The 16,384-nt window shown below is 41.4% G+C and overlaps 1 protein-coding gene across 3 annotated transcripts in view; it reads left to right on the top strand.

Annotated features, from left to right (window-relative positions):
* MAVS (mitochondrial antiviral signaling protein) overlaps positions 1–16,384 on the top strand; it is a 243,496-nt gene that overhangs the window by 168,025 nt on the left and 59,087 nt on the right. The gene's annotated exons all lie outside the window — the stretch shown is intronic.

Genomic DNA, 16,384 nt, shown 5'->3' with positions numbered 1-16,384 from the left:
GGGCTTTCAAAGTCTTATGCAGTGGGCTTCCCCTCTAAAGAAATTTCTAATACAGCACCCCCTCCCATAATAGATGTTACTTTATATGTTCTCTCTTTACAGAAAATGTTAATATATATTTTTCCTTCTTAATATAAGGAGTTTCCACGGCTTCATTCCTTACTGTTGGGAAATACTGAACCTGGCCACCAGGAGGAGGCAAAGACACCCCAGCCAAAGGCTTAAATACCTCTCCCACTTCCCCTATCCTCCAGTCATTCTTTGCCTTTTGTCACAGGAGGATGGCAGAGAAGTGTCAGAAGAATTCTTAGTTGTTCCTCAGGAGATGTATCTGCCCTTCTATATGGGACTGGAGTTTTAAGTAGTCTTGCCAGCCTCAGTGAGATCATTGACCAAAGTTAGAGTCTGGAGATGCATCCAGACTGCCTGCTAACAGCTCCATAAGCAACCAGTGTTGACAAGGTTCACTGTCTGCTTTTTCTTCACTCAAGTCCATGTCAGAAGCAATGCTATAAGACTGTCACACTTGAGAGGCTGTGTTTCTGTTCCACAGCACAGATTCTGGTAAGATTGTTTCATCTTTTACTTATGTTGAAAACGCTGAAGACAGGGTCACAGTGTGTCTCCTTTTATCTTAATAGAATCATGGGTTAATATCTCCTGAGGGAGGTTATTTAACAGTGGGGATTAATCAAGTGTGATACTTTGATTTTATGCTGCTTTATGTGTGAGATTTTTTTGGGCTCATAGACTGTTGTTATGCGGTAACGGAACATACTGGTTTTTACTTTCACTTTGAACACTGCACAGCTTGTAGCTTGGCGCATTTTCTCATAGCAGGGGCGTCCTGCCTTGCGCACTCGTTTTCTCTTTCCTGACCGAGCCAGCTGTCAGAGAAGACACTTGTTTCTCTGTTTGCCTGGGTCTAGGAGGTGGTGAGTGCCCCAGTCATTAGAAGTATAAAGGTGCTGTTTTGTAAAAAATAAAAAGATAATTTATTCTGTGTCCTACTGTTGTTAGCGCAAGCTATGGAGGATTCTGATATTTGCAGATACTCCCTTCTATTCCTAATAGTAATACCTGTCTATATTGTGAGGAGGCCTTGGTGTGCCCACCCTCTCAACTATGTTCCATATGCATCAACAATGTTATTATGTCTAAGAAGGTTAACCCCTTTAGTACTACTGAGCCATCCACCTCTGAGGATTCGCCGTCCCGTGAGGTGCATACCCATCAGTCATCACCATTGTCACATGCAGTTTCCCGTAGCACGCCTGATCCTCTGTCTGGAGGGAGCCTTTAACCATCAGACTTTACAGCGCAGTTAAAAACAGTGGTGTCTAAGGATTTTAGTGCTTTACCTCACCCTGCCAAGCACAAGCGAAAGGTTAAATATAGCTCTCCGGTCCAGGGGACATCCGGGGATTTATTAGATTTGGCTGCCTTTCAAGTATCCCAGGATGGGTCACACTCTGAGTCTTCAGAGGGCGAAATTTCTAGATCAGAGTCTGCTATCTCTAGGCCTCTGGCTGCGGAGGAGACAGCCTTTAGATTTAAAATTGAACACACGTTTTCTTCTAAAGGAGGTTCTGTCGACATTAGAGGTTCCAGAGGCCAAGTTTCCTGATGATCCTTTGATCCTTATATTAGACAGAGTCTACGAGGACAGGGTAGCGCCAATAACTTTTCCTGTACCTGTAAAAATGGCGAACATTATTAAGAACGAGTGGGATAGAATTGGATCTTCCTTTTCCCCTTCGTCTGCCTTTAAAAAATTATTCCCGGTCCCGGACTCTCAGCTGGAGTTGTGGGGTTCTGTCCCTAAGGTGGATGGCGCTATCTCCACATTAGCTAAGCATAATACTATTCCTCTTAAGGATAGCTCATCATTCAGAGAGCCAATGGATAAGAAGATGAAAACTTTTCTCAGTAAAATGTTTCAGCATACGGTATATTTATTTCAACCGGCAGCGGCTGTTGCCTCGGTTGCAGGAGCTGCGGCCTACTGGAGCGACTCCTTAGTGGATTTGATTGAGGTGGAGGGTCCCCTTTATGTTATCCAGGAAATAATTAAAGCTTTGAGAATTGCTAATTCTTTTATCTGTGATGCAAACATGCAGATTATTCGCCTGAATGGTAAAATCTCTGGTTTCTCAGTACAGTCCCGTTGGGTGCTCTGGCTGAAGTCCTGGTCTGCGGACATGACTTTTAAGTCTAGACTACTTTCCCTCCCCTTTAAGGGAAATATTTTATTTGGTCCAGGCCTGGACTTTGTTATCTCTACGGTTACGGGGGGCAAGGGTGCCTTCCTACCGCAGGATAAAAAGAACAAATCTAAAGGACAAAGATCTAATTTTTGTTCTGAAAAGTCCCAACATTAGCAGTCCTCCTTTAAGCCCGATCAAACCAAGAACACTTGGCAGCCAGCTCAAACCTGGAATAAATCCAAGCAGAACAAGAAGCCCACCGAGAACAAGTCGGCATGAAAGGGTGGCCCCCGATCCGGTGTTGAATCGTGTAGGGGGCAGACTGTTGCTGTTTTCTGACGCTTGGTTCAGGGACATGCAGGATCCGTGGGTCCTGGAGGTCATAGCTCAGGGATACAAGATAGGTTTCAAATCTCATCCACCCAAGGGAAGATTTCTCCTCTCAAGCCTGTCTTCAAAACCAGAAAAAAGGGAAGCCTTTCTGGGGTGCATGCGGGATCTGTCCTCCTTAGGGGTTTTTGTCCCGGTTCCTAACGCAGAAAGAGGTTTGGGATTCTATGCAGACCTGCTTGTGGTCCCAAAGAAGTAGGGCACTTTCTGCCCGTTTCTAGACCTAAAGTGCTTAATAAAACTATCTAGGTTAGTGGATAGTGGTGTAACAAACTATTTATTCATAAAGTCACAATCAAGCTTACAGTTTATAAATGTATTGTAAAATGAATGCATTCACAAGCCTGAATTTAAAAACTCAAAAGGATTATATACTGTTAGGGTAAAGCTAATGACACAACAGCTGATAGCTGAACTAGATAGGGTTAATTTAATTAATCTGAGTAACCAATAGGGATAGGTGTTCAGGCATAAGAGGCAGGAAGTAGGGGTAGCCGGTCATAGACATAGAGTTAGAAAGAATAGGAGTGCCACAAAGGTAGAAACTGGAGGGGAAGGTAAAAGAGTGACCTTTTCAGATAAAGACAGCACAGATGAGGATAATGATTGTAGGTCCGATGATTATGGTACAGGGGACTCTAGTGGTCACTCAGGTGATGAAGTGCAGATTGTGGTACCGAAAGGTGTATTAAAGAAGGCAGACACAGCACATGGTTCAAATCTGAGAATGACAGAAGGTTTAGGCAGGGTCCCAAACACCAAGAAAAACCAGAAAAAGGTAGATGTAAGACAGCAGGAGTTCCTCAGTGACAGTGAGGGTGATGTTAGACCATCAGCATTTGTATCCCAGGCTGTAGAGACAAGTCAGGAGCAGGTTTTTCGGCTAAGCCCCAAAATAATAGAAGGAGGCGGAAGCATAGATCAAGGAGAAAGAGGGAAAGCCAGGGCACAACCAAAAAGAAATGCACGCAACAAATACAAAATATGACTGTCATTAATTTATCTGATGTTGTACTTACTGATCCACAGATTGAAGTGCTTAGCTTGGGTTTGGGTTTTGTTCCCACCAATAAATTTGATTTATTTGAAACCATTGTTGACATAAACAGATTAGTGAGGGATCTGACCCTCAAAAAGTTTTTTTGGGGGTCCACTAATCAGGAGGAAGAAATGGAAGGTGAAACTAATGCTAGCATACAGGATTCTGTTGAAGCACCTCCTAATATCTCTGATATTATAGATTTCAGGGAAGGTATTGATTTTTTGAACTTACATGAGTTGGGTACTTTAAGCTCCCAGCCGGATTTACCAGTCAAGAAGACCCATGCAGGGTTTAGGCCCCAATCAATTTTTTATCCCACTTGAACCAGAGGACCCTTTATCGAAGCCTTTCATCGTAGGGTAGAGGAGGATTTAGTTAAGCTAAATCTAAATCTAATCCAAAAGTTGGCATTAGAACAGCTAGGGAAGCAGGATGACATAGTCATCAAGCAAGCAGATAAGGGGGGTTGTATAGTGGTGATGGGGAGAGAGAAATATGTTGAAGAAGCCTTAAGGCAGTTGACAGACACCCAGGTTTATCAGGAGCTCAGCTTTAATCCCACTGAGCGATTTGGGATTGAGCTGAGGCATCTTTTGGATGATGGGTTGATGAAGGGTATCATTGACCAGGAGACTTTTGAATATTTAATGGTACAAAAACCAGTTATCCCTATTTTCCATCACCTCCCCAAGGTCCATAAGACCTTGGTGGGGGGTGAAGGGTAGACCAATTGTCTCAGGTATAGGGTCACTTTTTGAGAAGCTCTCAGGTTGGATTGAGTCCCTTCTACAGCCTATCGTACATCTTTTACCGTCCTATCTAAAAGATACTACACATCTCATCAAGGCGATGGGTAGTGTTAAATGAGAGGAGAGCTGTATCTGGTTAACGGTGGACGTGGTTGGCCTCTACTCGGCCATTCCTCATGGTTATGGCATTGAAGCCGTTGGATATATGCTACGACATTTTAGCAATTATCATGAGGAATTGATCGAATTTGTGATTGAGGCCCTTACGTTCCTTTTGACACACAACTACTTTAGGTTTGAACGTACCTTTTATCTCCAAAGACGTGGGACAGCGATGGGGGCCAAGTTTTCCCCATCATACGCCAACCTTTTTATGGGTTGGTGGGAGCTGTCCCACGTCTTTGGAGATAAAAACCCATTTAGAAATAGGATAAGATCATATAAACGCTTTATAGATGATCTCCTGTTTGTCTGGGTGGGTGAAACTGTTGAAGTGCAGGATTTTCTTACCTATCTCAATTCCAATAGAGTGGGTTTGGAATTTACTGCCCAAACAGGGACAATCACAATACCTTAACTAGATGTAGAACTTAGGGGGAATGCCTCAAGTGGTGAAGTTTCTACTTCGCTTTATCGCAAACCGATCACATCCAACTCCTTACTCCATGCTAGGAGCAACCATCCCCGCTATACGGGGTTTGGGGTGGCCAAGGGGCAGTTCATGAGAATAAGGCGGAACTGCTCCTTGGAAGAGGATTTTGTGAAAGAGAGTGAAACACTTAAGAGTCTCCTAGCTGAGAGAGGCTACTCACACAAAACCATTAACAGAGCTCACTTGGAAGTAACCAGAATGGATAGGAGTGAGATATTGAGGGGTAACACCAGAGCGACGAGGGGTTATGACTCAAGTAGACCTACTCTTGTCACCACCTATAGCCCACAGTTTAAAGAAATTACTAACATTGTTAGTAAGCATCTGCCTATTCTAACAGCAGAGGACAGCTTGAAGGAGTATGTGTCCAGGGGTTGTAACTTTGTACCTAAAAGAGCATGTACAATTGGTAACTTGGTGGCACCAAGTGTACTAAGAGAGAAAGATAGGGCCAAAAATAGTTGGCTTAGTGTGAAAGGGCATTTTAAATGCCATTTCACAAAATGCATAGCTTGTCAACACAGTAGGGTTACATCCACCTTTCAGTCTGCAACAACAAATAGGGTTTTCAATTTGGCAAGTTGTACAAATTGTAGAACCCCTTTGTGGTATACCTGGTAGATTGCACTCAATGTAATGGGCAGTATATAGGGTGTACCACTAGGGAGGTTCGCTCCAGAATCAGAGAGCATCTGAATGACATCTCCCATGATAAGGACAGCTCGGGCCTCTCACAACATTTTATTTCTGTGCATGGGGGCGATGTAACTTCGCTCTCATGGCAGGTAATAGAATGTGTTCGAAACCCCCCAAGAGGGGGCGATAGGGCAGCCCGGTTGATGCTACGTGAAGCCTTTTGGATATTCAAAATGAAGTCAAGAAGACCAAAGGGCTTCAACATAGAGGGGGATGTGATAAATTTTTGGAGGAGGTAGCTGTTTAGTGGTTTTAATAACCACATGACATTTTCCATCCTAGCTAGTGTAGCAGTTTTTAGTCATCAACAATATATATACACTGGTTAAGGCAATTAATTGCAGTACATTTAGTGACTCTAAAATGGTGAATATTGTAGGACCAATATTAGTTTGGTTAATTGTATTGTTCAAATAAAACTATCTAGGTTAGTAGATAGTGGTGTAACAAACTATTTATTCATAAAGTCACAATCAAGCTTACAGTTTATAAATGTATTGTAATATGAATGCATTCACAAGCCTGAATTTAAAAACTTAAAAGGATTATATACTGTTAGGGTAAAGCTAATGACACAACAGCTGATAGCTGAACTAGATAGGGTTAATTTAATTAATCTGAGTAACCAATAGGGATAGGTGTTCAGGCATAAGAGGCAGGAAGTAGGGGTAGCCGGTCATGTTCATGATTAAGGAATTGACCGAAACATGTAGGACATACTGGTTCCTGAAAATGAGCTGTCTATCTTTCTCCTACATTGGTGTATCCGGTCCACGGCTTCATCCTTACTTGTGGGATATTCTCTTCCCCTACAGGAAGTGGCAAAGAGAGCACACAGCAGAGCTGTCCATATAGCTCCCCTCAGGCTCCGCCCCCCCAGTCATTCTCTTTGCCGCTCTGAACAAGTAGCATCTCCACGGGGGTGGTAAAGAGTATGTGGTGTTAGTTGTAGTTTTTTATTTCTTCTATCAAGAGTTTATTATTTTAAAATAGTGCCGGTTTGTACTATTTACTCTACAGCAGAAAGTGATGAAGATTTCTGCTAAGAGGAATATGATTTTAGCACCAGTAACTAAAATCCTTTGCTGTTCCCACGCAGGACTGTTGAACCAGAGAACATCAGTTGGGGGGAACAGTTTGCAGGCTTAACTGCTTCAGGTATGATCAGTCATTTTTCTAACAAGACCATGTAATGCTAGAAGACTGTCAGAAATTCCCTCTGGGGATTGGTAAGCCATTTTTTTCTAATAGACTCTGTATAAAATGATGGCTTATATTTAGGGCTCTATGCTGGTTGACACTATTGTGGGCTTTAAAATCGATTGCTTTTTAGCATGTTTTTCACTATAAATAAGGTGTTTTTTCAGACTTTAAAACACTTTTGGGGTTTAATTTCGGCCTGGCACTTATTTGGACACCTAAATCTAGTCAGAAAGGCCCCTCCACTCTAGAATGAAGAGGGAGGAGGCCTAATTTTTAGGCCTAAATTGTGCAGTTGTTTTTGCCTAGGCAATCCATGCAGCTTCATGTGGGGAGTCAAGAGGCATCATAAAAGACTCCAGGGAGGCTTATTTCCTGCTAAAATAATCCCTAATGAAGGTAAAAGGCTACAGTGAAAGCTGTGGCTAGTACTGTAGTGTGTTAACTGGTTAATAACTGTTATTAGCTCCGGTTTGGGCATTAAGGGGTTAATTGATCTGAAAATTTGTGTGCAATCTTTTCAAAGCATTAAGACTCTGTGGTGAAAATTTCATTAAAATCGGATGTTTATTTCATGTTTTTTTTGATGTTTCAGTAAAAAAGTGTGCATTAAGGGGTTAATTGATCTGAAAATTTGTGTGCAATCTTTTCAAAGCATTAAGACTCTGTGGTGAAAATTTCATTAAAATCGGATGTTTATTTCATGTTTTTTTTGATGTTTCAGTAAAAAAGTGTGCATTAAGGGGTTAATTGATCTGAAAATTTGTGTGCAATCTTTTCAAAGCATTAAGACTCTGTGGTGAAAATTTCATTAAAATCAGATGTTTATTTCATGGTTTTTTTTATGTTTCAGTAAAAAAGTGTGCATTAAGGGGTTAATTGATCTGAAAATGTGTGTGCAATCTTTTCAAAGCATTAAGACTCTGTGGTGAAAATTTCATTAAAATCGGATGTTTATTTCATGGTTTTTTGATATTTCAGTAAAAAAGTGTGCTTTTTTATTATTTAAAGAGACAGTAACGTTTTTGTCAAAAATTATTTTTATTGCATTATAGCTCTGTTTAAGTCTGTTAAACATGTCTGAGTCTTCAGATAGCCTATGCTCTGTATGTCCAAAGGCCAAGGTGGTTCCCCCATTAAATTTATGTGTGAAGTGTGCCATAGCGTCCAAACAGCTTAAGGACAGTACAATCACACTTAAAAATATAGCCCAAGATGATTCTTTAGCTGAAGGTAGTGAAAATAGCTTGCTTTCCTCTCCTGCTGTGTCAACACCAGCTATGCCCGCACATAAGGTTTTGCAAGCAGTGGTGCCTTCCGTTTAGGTTACCTGACTTGTTCCCTCCCTTCATCCGTGTCCTAAAGCTTTGGTATTGGTTCCCACAAGTAAGGATGAAGCCGTGGACCGGATACACCAATGTAGGAGAAAACAGAATTTATGTTTACCTGATAAATTTCTTTCTCCTACGGTGTAGCCTGGCATTTTGGTCAGGTTTAAATTTATTTTTTGTAAACTACAGTCACCACTGCACCTTATGGTTCTCCTTTTTCTCCTAACTGTCGGTCGAATGACTGGGGGGGGGCGGAGCCTGAGGGGAGCTATATGGACAGCTCTGCTGTGTGCTCTCTTTGCCACTTCCTGTAGGGGAAGAGAATATCCCACAAGTAAGGATGAAGCCGTGGACCGGATACACCGTAGGAGAAAGAAATTTATCAGGTAAACATAAATTCTGTTTTTTGCTTTTAAACCCTGTTGCCTTTTATGATCACTTTGCACTTTTTGGATATTAAAGGTTTGAAGTTCTTTTAAGGATCGCAGTGTTTTTTCATTTGTTTCTTGTTCTAAAGTGCTTAAACAAGTTTTTAAATGTCCCCCCGTTCAAGATAGAGACAATAAGGTCCATCCTTCCTCTAGTTCAGGAAGGACAGTTCATGACCACTATAGATCTGAAGGATGCCTACCATCACATTCCAATCCACAAGGACCACTTCCAGTTCCTAAAGTTTGCGTTCCTGGACCAGCACTTCCAGTTCACTGCACTTCCATTTGGTCTAGCTACTGCTCCAAGAATCTTTACAAAGGTCGCCAGAACCCAAGGTATAGCAGTAGCTCCCTACTTGGACTAAATTCTGGTTCAAGCACCATTCTTTTGTCTGGTGGAGGACCATTCGTATCTCTTCTCTCCCTTCTTCGATCACATGGATGGAAGATAAACTTAGAGAAGAGTTCTCTTATTCCAAGCCCCAGGGTAGAATTCCTGGGTACTATAATAGACTCAATATCCATGAGGATATTTCTAACCGACCAGAGATGTTGCAAGCTAGCTTCGGCATGTCTTGCCCTCTGGATCTCCTTAAGGCCATCAGTGGCTCAGTGTATGGAGGTGATTGGTCTCATGGTGTCCAGCATGGACATAATTCCCTTTGCCAGGTTCCATCTCAGACCATTACAGCTGTGCATGCTGATACAGTGAATGGCAATCATTCGGATCAGTCTCAACAGATTTCCCTGGACAGCCGGTCGAGAGAATCGATCTCTTGGTGGCTCTGCCCAGATCATCTGTCCAGAGGGACATCCTTTCTAAGACCATCCTGGGAGATTGTGACTATGGACGCGAGTCTATCAGGATGGGGAGCTGTTTGGGGTGCCAAGAAGGCACAGGGCCTGTGGTCTCAGGAAGAACGCTCCCTCCCGATCAACATTCTGGAACTTTAAGCAATCTACAATGCTCTGAAGGCTTGTCCTCTTCTGGGTTTGTCCCGGTTTATCAGATTCCAGTCAGACAATATAACCTCAGTGGCTTACATCAACCATCAGGGGGGAACGAGAAACTCCATAGCAATGAGGGAAGTATCTTGGATTCTGGATTGGGCGGAGGCCCACAGCTGTTCGCTGTCAATGATCCACATTCTGGGTGTGGACAACTGGGAAGTGGATTTTCTCAGCAGACAATCCTTTCATCCAGGGGAATGGTCTCTCCATCCCGAAGTGTTTGTGGAGATATGCAACATGTGGGGGGGACAGGAGATAGATCTCATGGCGTCTCGACTTAATACCAAGCTACCCAGATATGGGTCGAGGTACAGGGATCCTCAGGCGGAGCTAATAGATGCATTAGCGGTGCCTTGGAGGCTCAATCTGATCTACCTGTTTCCCCAATTACCTCTCCTTCCTCGGGTAGTGGTTCACATCAAGCAGGAGCAGGCGTGAGGATGTCATCTTCTTGTCGCAGGGATCTGCTGGTACAGGGTCCTTTTGTTCAGCAAAATCTAGATTCTCTGAGGCTGACTGCATGGAGATTGAAGCTTAGTCCTTCCCAAGAGAGAGTTTTCTGAGAGAGTTATTGATACTATCATTCAAGCTCGTAAGCCAATTACTCGTCGCATCTATCATAAGGTGTGGAGAACCTACTTATTCTGGTGTGAAGAACGTGGATTTCATTGGCATAAAGTTACGGTTGCCAGGATTCTATTGTTTCTCCAGGATGGACTGGAGAAGGGTCTTTCGGCCAGTTCCCTGAGGGGACAGATTTCGGCATTGTCTGTTTTACTGCAAAAGAGGCTCTCTGAGCTTCCAGATGTTCAGTCTTTTGTTAAGGCTCTGATTGGGATCAGACCTGTGTTCAGATCTTCAGCTCCCCCTTGGAATCTGAATCTGGTTCTTAAAGTTTTGCAACGGGCTCCTTTTGAGTCTGTGCATTAAATTGACATTAAGTTGTTGTCCTGGAAGGTTCTTTTTCTACTGGCTATTGCAAAGTGAGCCTCCTTATCTGGTGTTCCATTCGGATAAGGCTGTCCTACGTACTAAGTTAGGATTTCTCCCTAAAGTCGTGTCAGACCGCAACATCAATCACAAGATTGTGGTCCCTTCTTTGTGTCTTAATCCTTCTACTTCGAAGGAACGTTTACTTCATAATGTGGACGTGGTTCGTTCCTTGAAGTTTTATCTTCAGGCTACTAAGGATTTTAGACAAACTTCTTCCTTGTTTGTGGCATATTCTGTGAAGCGTAAGGGTCAGAAGGTCTCTTTGACTTCCTTATCTTTTTGGTTGAGGAGTCTTATCTGAGAGGAGTCTTATCTGAGAAAGTGGGACATAGACCTCCTCAGAGAATTACGGCTCATTCTACTAGAGCAGTGGGTTCCTCTTGGGCCTTTAAGAACGAGGCCTATATGGATCAGATTTGTAAGGTGGCTACCTGGTCCTCCTTACACACTTTTTCTAAATTTTACAAGTTTGATGATTTTGCTTCAGCTGAAGCAGCCTTCGTGAGAAAGGTTTTGCAGACTGTGGTGCCCTCAGATTAGGGTCCGCCTCTTTTTTTGTCCCTCCTGTTATCATTCAGTGTTCTCTAAAGCTTGGGTATAAGTTTCCCAACAGTAAGGAATGAGGCTGTGGACTCTCCTTATATTAAGAAGGAAATCATAAATTATGCTTACCAGATAATTTAATTTCCTTCTGTACAAGGAGAGTCCATGCCCCCACCCCGTGTGTTTCTCCGATGGGCGGCCCCCTACATTTATATTTCTCTTCTGGCACCTTTTATACCCTGATATTTATCCTACTGTTCTTTGTTCCCTCAGCAGAATGACTGGGGGATGGGGAAGTGGGAGAATTATTTAAGCCTTTGGCTGGGGTGTCTTTGCCTCCTCCTGGTGGCCAGGTTCAGTATTTCCCAACAGTAAGAAATGAAGCAGTGGACTCTCCTTATACAGAAGGAAATGGAATTATGTGGTAAGCATAATTTATGTTTTAGTTTTAATTTGGGGGATTTACCTCTAACCCAGGGCTCACACACAGCTCTCAAGAGTTGATCAACCAAAAGAGCTTCACTCATTTTTTTCAATTTGCACTTGGTTACTCCTGTGTTAAACCTAAATTACTAATCAAGAACAAACACAAAGTAGTCCCTGAGTTATTTCGACATCAGTACCTTTCTTCCACCTACATCTTGCCCTTTGACTTATTCCACTACCACATGATCATTGTCAGCTCCTAAAAACTGTTTTATGTTTTACCAAAGTCCGCTGGTTTCCATAGGATAGTGCAAAGTGTCATTGCTCCCGTGCCTCCGACCTCACTCTGAATAGCACTGCTCTAGGTTAAACTGTGTAATAGCCATGTCATTATTTTTACTATTGCATTTGTATTGGGGCACACAAGGTATTAATGTTGTAATGTTTGGATTGCTAAAATAAAAAAGTGTGTATTGATATAAAGGGAATGCCATTGATAGGGATTATGGTCTATGATTACTGTCAAAGAAACCAAATCCAATCAGACCATTCCAGCATAATCTCTTTCTGTGTTCAATGTGTTTATAAAGGGACATTAAACCCTTTGAGATAGTAATATAAAATATAGATAGATCACATATACAAAAAAACTCTGAAATATACTTTCATTATTTATTTTGTCCCCTTTTCCTGTAATTCCATTCCAAAATCGTGAGCTTTTAAGTTCCTGTTAGAAATGGAAGTGCAGAACCCTCTTATATCCCACACAGCCATTGGCTGAACACTCTAGTGACCTATTTATAACTGTCTCTAATTGGTCACAGCAGAGAAGGTAACCTAAGTTATAACATGGCAGCTCCCATTGTTTTATAGACACCAACTGCTAGATTACGAGTTTGGCGTTAGCCGTAAAAAGCAGCGTTGAGAGGTCCCAACGCTGCTTTTAACCTAACGCTAGTATTACGAGTCTGACAGGTAGAGGCTCACCGCTCACTTTTCTTCCGCGACTCGAGGCTACCGCAAATCCCCTTATGTCAATTGCGTATCCGATCTTTTTAATGGGATTTGCCTAACACTGGTATTACGAGTCTTGGAAGAAGTGAGCGGTAGACCCTCTCCTGGCAAGACTTCTACCGCATTTAAAAGTCAGTAGTTAAGAGTTTTATGGGCTAACGCCGGAACATAAAACGCTTAACTAAAGTGCTACAATGTAAACTAACACCCATAAACTACCTATTAACCCCTAAAGCGAGCCCCCCCCCCACATCGCAACCACTATAATAATTTTTTTTAACCCCTAATCTGCCGACCCGACATCGCCGCCACCTACATTATACCTATGAACCCCTAATATACTGCCCCCAACATCGCCGATTATACTTATAAACCCCTAATCCGCCCCCCCAACCTCGCCGCCACCTACCTACCGGATATCGCCGCCATTTTAATAAATGTATTAACCCCTAAACCGCTGCACTCCCGCCTCGCAAACACTAGTTACATTTTATTAACCCCTAATCTGCCCCCCCAACATCGCCGACACCTACCTACATTTATTAAACCCTAATCTTCCGACCCCAACGTCGCCGCTACTATAATAAATTTATTAACCCCTAAACCTAAGTCTAACCCTAAGTCTAACCCCCCCTAACTTAAATATAATTTAAATTAAACAAAATTAATTTAACATAATTAAAAAAATTATTCCTATATAAAACTAAATACTTACCTATAAAATAAACCATAAGCTAGCTACAATATAACTAATAGTTACATTGTAGCCATTTTAGGATTTATATTTATTTTACAGGCAACTTTGTATTTATTTTAACTAGGTAGAATAGTTATTAAATAGTTATTAACTATTTAATAACTACCTAGCTAAAATAAGTACAAAATTACCTGTAAAATAAATCCTAACCTAAGTTACAATTACACCTAACACTACACAATCATTAAATTACCTAAACTACCTACAATTAAATACAATTAAATTCAATAAACTAAATTTACGAAAAAAACACACTTAATTACAGAAAATAAAAAAGAATTACAATAATTTTAAACTAATTACACCTAATCTAATCCCCCTAATGAAATAAAAAAGCCCCCAAAAATAATATTTCCCTACCCTATACTAAATTACAAATAGCCCTTAAAAGGGCCTTTTGCGGGGCATTGCCCCAGAGTAATCAGCTCTTTTACCTGTAAAAGAAAAATACAATACCCCCCCAACATTAAAACCCACCACCCACACACCCTACTCTAAAACCCACCCAATCCCCCCTTAAAACTACCTAACTCTAACCCCCTGAAGATCTCCCTACCTTGAGCCGTCTTCACCCAGCCGGGCACAAGTGGTCCTCCAGAGGGTCCGAAGTCTTCATCCAATCGGGGCAGAAGAGGTCCTCCAGACGGCAGAAGGCTTCATCCAAGCGGCATCTTCTATCTTCATCCTTCCGGAGCGGAGCCATCTTCTATCCAGCCGACGCGGAGCCATCCTCTTCAAAGACGTCCTAACGAAGAATGATGGTTCCTTTAAATGACGTCATCCAAGATGGCGTCCCTTGAATTCCGATTGGCTGATAGGATTCTATCAGCCAATCGGAATTAAGGTAGGAAAAATCCTGATGGAACAGCCAATAGAATGCGAGCTCAATCCTATTGGCTGATCAAATCAGCCAATAGGATTTTTCCTACCTTAATTCCGATTGGCTGATAGAATCCTATCAGCCAATCAGAATTCAAGGGACGCCATCTTGGATGACGTCATTTAAAGGAACCATCATTCTTTGTTAGGATGTCGTTTGAAGAGGATGGCTCCGCGTCGGCTGGATAGAAGATGGCTCCGCTCCGGAAGGATGAAGATAGAAGATGCCGCTTGGATGAAGCCTTCTGCCGTCTGGAGGACCTCTTCTGTCCCGATCGGATGAAGACTTCGGACCCTCTGGAGGACCACTTGTGCCCGGCTGGGTGAAGACGGCTCAAGGTAGGGAGATCTTCAGGGGGTTAGAGTTAGGTTTTTTTTAAGGGGGGATTGGGTGGGTTTTAGAGTAGGGGTGTGTGGGTGGTGGGTTTTAATGTTGGGGGGGTATTGTATTTTTCTTTTACAGGTAAAAGAGCTGATTACTTTGGGGCAATGCCCCGCAAAAGGCCCTTTTAAGGGCTATTTGTAATTTAGTATAGGGTAGGGAAATTTTATTATTTTGGGGGGCTTTTTTATTTTATTAGGGGGATTAGATTAGGTGTAATTAGTTTAAAATTATTGTAATTCTTTTTTTATTTTCTGTAATTTTAGTGGGGGTTTTTCTCGTAATTTAGTTTATTGAATTTAACTGTATTTAATTGTAGGTAGTTTAGGTAATTTATTTAATGATAGTGTAGTGTTAGGTGTAATTGTAATTTAGGTTAGGATTTATTTTACAGGTAATTTTGTACTTATTTTAGCTAGGTAGTTATTAAATAGTTAATAACTATTTAATGACTATTCTACCTAGTTAAAATAAATACAAAGTTGCCTGTAAAATAAATATAAATCCTAAGATAGCTACAATGTAATTATTAGTTATATTGTAGCTAGCTTAGGGTTTATTTTACAGGTAAGTATTTAGTTTTAAATAGGAATAATTTAACTAATTATAGTAAATTTATTTAGATGTATTTAAATTATATTTAAGTTAGGGGGTTGTTAGGGTTAGACTTAGGTTTAGGGGTTAATAAATTTATTATAGTGGTGGTGACGTTGGCGGCGGCAGATTAGGGGTTAATTAATTTAATATAGTTGCTGCGACGTTGGGGGGGCAAATTAGGGGTTAATAACTATAATGTAGGTGTCGGCGATGTTGGGGGCAGCAGGTTAGGGGTTTATAAGTATAATGAAGGTGGCGGCGGTGTCCAGAGCGGCAGATTAGGTGTTAATAGTATAATGCAGGTGGCGACGATGTCGGGGGCGGCAGATTAGGGGTTAATAAGTGTAAGATTAGTAACCAAATAGCGAAGCCAAAGCTTCAAGATAGAGAAAGTGCGCTAACAAGCTGAAAGTATACACACCATATAAGGAATTGAAGTGAAAATTTAATAAACATATAGAATAAGATACACAAATATATACACTAAAAATAGGGACGTCTCCCTGTAATGTAAATACAACTGGGGAAAAATCCTAATGAAAAAACAGGTTAAAACCTATAAATGATGAATAATACAGATACTAATTGATAATCTATTCATCATTTATAGGTTTTAACCTGTTTTTTCATTAGGATTTTCCCCCAGTTGTATTTACATTACAGGGAGACGTCCCTATTTTTAGTGTATATATTTGTGTATCTTATTCTATATGTTTATTAAATTTTCACTTCAATTCCTTATATGGTGTGTATACTTTCAGCTTGTTAGCGCACTTTCTCTATCTTGAAGCTTTGGCTTCACTATTTGGTTATTAACTTGTATTTGATACATACAGAGATTGTATCTTTAGAGTAGTGTTTAGCAATACCTTCCTTTAGCGCGCACTAATCCACCCAATTTGAAGTGTAAGTTTAGGGGTGTTTAGACTCGGGGTTCATGTTAGGGTGTTAGGTGCAGACATATTTTTTATTTCCCCATAGGAAACAATGGGGGCTGCGTTAGAAGCTGGACGCTGCTTTTTTGCAGGTGTTAGTTTTTTTTCCAGCCAGCTCAGCCCCATTGTTTCCTATGGGGAAATCGCGC

This window comes from Bombina bombina, chromosome 2 (assembly GCF_027579735.1).
Source record: "Bombina bombina isolate aBomBom1 chromosome 2, aBomBom1.pri, whole genome shotgun sequence".
Lineage (NCBI taxonomy): Eukaryota > Metazoa > Chordata > Amphibia > Anura > Bombinatoridae > Bombina > Bombina bombina.
This window is presented reverse-complemented; position numbering and strand designations above follow the sequence as displayed.